At 39.4% G+C, this 5919-nt stretch overlaps 1 pseudogene; it reads left to right on the forward strand.

The window, feature by feature from the left end:
- The first annotated feature begins 1105 nt into the window (after positions 1–1105).
- LOC126067913 (60S ribosomal protein L4-like) lies at positions 1106–2403 on the forward strand (annotated as a pseudogene).
- The last annotated feature ends 3516 nt before the right edge of the window (positions 2404–5919 follow it).

Consider the following 5919-nt stretch of genomic DNA (forward strand, 5'->3'; position numbering starts at 1 on the left):
TCTCCATTACCCTGCTGCTATCATTGGTTGCCATCGAGTCATGGAGTACCTATTCATGGCGACCCCATGGGTGCAGAGTAGAACTGCTCCATAGAGTTTTCAAGGTTGTAAACTTTCAGAAGCAGATCACCCAGCCTGTCTTCTGAGGTGCCTCTGGTTGTGTTCAAACTGCCAACTTTTTGTTTAGTAGTCATGCTGAACCATTTGCATCACCAGGAACTCCCTCCATTACCCTACAAGAGCCAGTTCCTTGGCACCGCTGGCAGCGCCCTGCTTCACTTACCAGCAAGCCCATGACTTTAGTTTCATCCACCATTTTGTGTTTCTGTTCTGTCTTTGTAGAACATTTCTGCAAAATATTTCCACACAAATATCTAGCTTGTTCTAAAGGCCAGCCTGGTGACGCAGTGGTGAAGAGTTTGGCTGCTAATCAAAATGTCAGCAGTTTGAATCCACCAGACCTTCCTTAGAAACCCTATGGGGCAGTTCTATTCTGTCCTATAGGGTTGCAATGAGTTGGAATCAACTTGATGACAATGGGCTTGGTTTGGGATTTGGAGGCCAGCTATATGTTTCAGGTTTGTTATTATTGTTTTTATACTTTATTTATCATTACTGTTTGTTTGGATTGAAGGATTACATAGAAATTCGTGTGGTTTAGATCAAAAGTCCAAAAACACCCTTTGAAAATGCATTCCAGCATAGCCTACAAGGTTTAGCTCTTGCCTATGTCTTCATCCAATCTCCTATCTTTTTCCCACTTATTCGATATGTTTTATTCAAATAGGACAGTATTTGGTTCCTAAATTAGAAGTCTTTCCAGCCTCTGGATATTTGAGGCTGAAATCCTTCATGACCCACACATACACTCATGTCTATCAACACACCATATCATTTTGTTAAACACCACTCAACTGCAGGCTTAATTCATATACCAGTTCCTCAGAGAAGCTTTCCTTCTCCACCCTACTCCCACTTAGTTGGGCTTCCCATTACATGTTCTCTTAGCCTCATATCTTTTCCTCAACAGAATTTATTACAATTGTAATTACAATTGTAATTTAAGAATTTAAGAGTTATTTGGCCTTTTCCTGCAGGAGCCGCTGGGTTGAGAGAAGCGTGGTCTTCTCTCTGTACCATGGTGTGTGCTTGTCCACTGATAGCAGTGTTCTCTGAAAAGGGAGAATCGTCTGGCAAAAATGTTACTTTGCCTGCTGTGTTCAAGGCTCCCATTCAACCAGATATCATTAACTTTGTCCATGCCAACTTGCTCAAAAACAACAGGCAGCCCTGTGCTGTCAGTGAAGTGGCAGGTCATCAGACCAGTGCCGAGCCTTGGGGTACTGGCAGAGCTGTGGCTCGAATTCCCAGAGTTAGAGGTGGTGGGACTCACCTCTCTGGCCAAGGCGCTTTTGGAAATATGTGTTGTAGAGGCCTCATGTTTGCACCAACCAAAACCTGGTGCCATTGGCACCGTCGAGTGAACACCACTCAGAAGCGCTATGCCATCTGCTCTGCCCTGGCTTCCTCAGCCTTGCCAGCACTGGTCATGTCTAAAGGTCACCGCATTGAGGAAGCCCCTGAACTTCCTTTGGTGGTCAAAGATAAAGTTGAAAGCTACAAGAAGACCAAGGAGGCTGTTTTGCTTCCTAAGAAACTTAAGGCTTGGAATGATATCAGAAAGGTCTGTGCCTCCCAGTGAATGAGAGCTGGCAAGGGCAAAATGAGAAACCGACATAGTGTCCAGTGCAGGGGACTGTGCATTATCTATAATGAGGACAATGGTGTCATCAAGACCTTCAGAAACATCCCTGGAATTACTCTGCTTAATGTAAGCAAACTGAACGTTTTGAAACTTGCTCCTGGTGGGCATGTGGGACGTTTCTGCATTTGGACTGAAAGTGCTTTTCACAGGTTAGACGAGCTGTATGGCACTTGGTGTAAAGCTGCCTCCCTCAAGAGTAACTACAACCTTCCCATGCACAAGACAATCAATACAGACCTTAGCAGATTCTTGAAAAGCCCCGAGATCCAAAGGGCCCTCCGAGTTCCACGCAAGAAGATTCATCACAGAGTCCTGAAGAAGAACCCACTGAAAAACCTGAGAATCAAGTTGAAGCTAAACTCATACGCAAAGACCATGTGCCGAAACACCATTCTTCTCCAGGCCAGGAATCACAAACTCAGGGTGCATAAAGCAGCAGCAGCAGCACTGCTGGCCAGATCAGATGAGAAGGGGGATCCGGGCAAGAAGCCTGTGGGAGGAAAGGAAGCTGTTGCCGTGAAGAAACCTAAGAAGCTGTGCTGGGAAAGAAGTCTGCAGCTACCAAGAAACCAGGAGCTGCGAAGAAGAAGCCCGCAGAAAAGAAACCTACCACACAAGAAAAGAAGCCTGCTCCATAAACTATTAAATTTGTTTATTTTATACAAAAAAAAAAAAAAGAATTATTTGGTTAACTTTTTTATTAATGTCTACTATCAGAACTGAGCAAAAAATCCAGTGAGAATAGGGACTGCATCCGTATTGTCCATCATCTCTCCAGCGCCAAGCACAGTATCTAAACACACAATGAGAACACAGTGAGACTTTATTAAATCAGTGAGCGACTTAGATCTATTTCCATTCAAAAGTTTCGTTATCAAACGTAGAGTCAGTTGTTCAGATTATATTGATTATATTATATTGGTCAGGCTAAAACGGAATTGGGATAAAAAAAGAATCATATAGAAATGAAGTCATGCTGATAGTACAGAATAATACAAACTATGTATCATCATTTTCAGGCAAATTACAGAAGTTTATTTAATAACTTATTCTTCTATGACACTACAATTAAATCACAGCGATTCTGAGCCATCGTGTATAATTCTCATCAGACAATATGAAGTAGAGGTAGGTTGTCTGCTGTTATTAAGAATAGGCAAAATATTAAAGACTTTCAAGATTAAAAATGAATTTTAACAGGCTCATGGTTAACCAAAAAACAAACCCATCACCATCGAGTCAATTCCAAATTGTAATAACCCTACAGAACAGAGTAGAACTGCCCCGTAGGTTCCCAAGGAGCACCTGGTGGATTCAAACTGCCAACCTTTTAGTTTGCAGCTGAACACTTAACCACTATGCCCCCAGAGTTTCCAGTTCATGGTTAGACATATAAAAGAGCTCTCATTCACCTATATTACAACATGCATTCTTAAGTGGGAAGAGAAAGGGATGGAAATATAGCTTGAAAATGGTGAATTTGCCTAAGCTTGGGCAAGCAGATATGACCCTATGAATATGTTAGGAATTGATATTCTAGATCGAGAGTCAGAAAATCACAGCTGGTGGGCCAAATCTGGTCTTAGTCTACTTTGTCCCAAATGATCCTATAAAATATCACCTGAATAAGAGGTAATGTTTCTAAGAATCGTAACTTCATTTACCCCTGTCTAGTGAAAGGACTGGAAATATGGCTGTGATGGCAGACAGATTATATGAGAAGGGCAACTAGAGAGTCTCTGCCAAACATCTAGGACTCGTGTGGCACAAGGCTACATACCCTCAAGTATTATTAAAGTTATTAATGTGTGGTAGTAACAGTACTTTATGTCTAGAGCTCAGTTTATAGTCTTAAAACAGTCTCCTTACTTCGCCCCCAAGATACTCACACTAATCCTATAAATGGTTAAAATAGACTCGCAAGTCAAAACAAAAGAGTCTGGCTCCAAACCCGTTTTTTTTCCAACATCCATCCAGGTGTTCTTTTCTACAGAAGAATGCTTCCAATTATTGCTCTCATAGAGATTCAGTACACTCTTTAGTACATTCTCTCTGGTCTGTAGATAGAGGTATTTCATTTCCTGTACAACTCAGCTATCAATAGTTTACTTTTTTTAATCAAGCACATTTCTGATCTCTTTTTTGGTTGTCTAGACTTCTTATTTATTTGGACTCTCCAAACTGTGATACATATTAAAGACAATTTTGAACAGTGATGTGGCTTTTTTTTTTCCCTCAAAGTTGGAGATAGAGGCTTAAACAAACTGAACTCGACAGATACTTGAAATTTAAGTAGTGAACCAGATTTTAAACTTTTCAGAAACTATTACCTTGGTTGCATTTACATCACAGACAATTACTTTGGCTGAAACAAATATTCTTTGATGGCCACCAAGCATAAAGCAGAGTAATTTTGATTTGGTGGAATTATTGTTGACTGGGGAATATTATGCAAAACTGGTAAAACCAATCAAAGATGAAAAAGGCTCTCTAATTACATAACATCAAAAGTTTCAAGCAAGTCCTTCCTCAGAGAGAAGCCTAAATATGGGAGAACCCATTTATATAATTACTTTAAGGAACAATTTTGATGATGATCCCCTTGAGATAATAGACTGAGGTAATATTTCAGCACCACATCAATTCCATAAACTAATAGGTTCGAGAAATAGTTTTCCCACTAAGCTTCTATCATCCAAGTATTTACCCTTTTTTATTATTTTTAAATGTATAGTACTGAGAAAAGCATCTGATTTTGTAGTTAGCTTTATTTTGACTAATTACAGCCGTTTGGCCCCAAGTTATTCTCAACATCTCTGAACTCTTTGTCTAATTTTTTTTGGGGGGAGGGTGAGAATTGAAGGGGACAGTATATCCATAAACCGTACAAATTTATAACCATAAATCTATGAACCACAAATTACTACACTTGGTGGTGCAACAGTTAAGCTCTTGGCTGCTAACCAAAAGGTTGGTGGTTCGCACTCACCCAGATGCTCTGCAAGAGGAAGACCTAGCAACCTGTTTCAGTCAAGATTACAGGCAGAAAAACCCTGCTGTCATGTGTCATCACTACAAGTTAGAGTTGACTCAACAGCACCCAAAAATGACAACAGGAGCATTTTAATTTCTAGTATCGAGGCTAATTTTTGAGAAGTCGCAGACAGGAATAAGTTTCCAAAACCTCTTGATTGGAATTTACAGGTTGAAAGAGAATTCTGGAGCTTTGTTTTTAATAGACATTAACAACTGGTTAGAGCACACACAGTACATGCTGTCTAAATTTAGTGTTCAAATTAAATGGCAAACTTCCTATTTGCCATTTTTAGTATCTCCCTATATAACTAAAGGAAATTACATTTTGCCAGACATTTGATTTTAAGTCAGTACACATTTCCCTCGCAATTCTTTTAGTCTAATGTGAGGCCACTTAATCTGACAGTCAGGAGTACTAGGGAAGTGCTTAGTGAGAAGAGAGAAGCTCATTTAGTATCTGTTAATGTGTGATGCTCTGTAGCTAAGTGACAGGCATTAACTGACTAGCCCAATGCTGTTTGAGTCTTGGCCAGGAAGGAGCAAAATGATGAAGAGGTCCAAATAGGATTTATACTCCTTTCCTTTTTTCGCTATGTGACAAATATTTAATTTCCATTTCAACTATTGAGGAAGAAAAAGAGATATGGATTAAAATGGGTCAAGATGTGGTATATCAGGCAGATTATATGTTTTTGTTTCATTTGTAATAAAATATACATTAAAGAAATCCAATAGGATAACCTATAGGCACCCACACTGATGCATTATAATAAAACTGCCAAAAGACCAAGAGAAAAATCTTAAAAGCAGCAAGAGAAGCAATTTATCAGGGACAAGTAATACTCAATGAAATTAAGAACAAATTTCCTTCAGAAACCATAAAGACCAAGCGACAGTGGGCTAAAATATTCAAAGAGATGAAAGGTAAAAAAAAATTTCAGCCCAGAGTTTTGTACCTAAAAAAACTATCCTTCAAAATGAGGAAGAAATGTAGACATTCCCAGAAAATCAAACACTGACAAAGTCCGTTGCTAACAGACTTTCTCTACAACGAATGCTAAAAAAAGAATCCTTCAGCAGGAAATGAAAGGACACTAGACTGTAACTATAATCTATGT

Source organism: Elephas maximus, chromosome 26, assembly GCF_024166365.1.
Source record: "Elephas maximus indicus isolate mEleMax1 chromosome 26, mEleMax1 primary haplotype, whole genome shotgun sequence".
NCBI lineage: Eukaryota > Metazoa > Chordata > Mammalia > Proboscidea > Elephantidae > Elephas > Elephas maximus.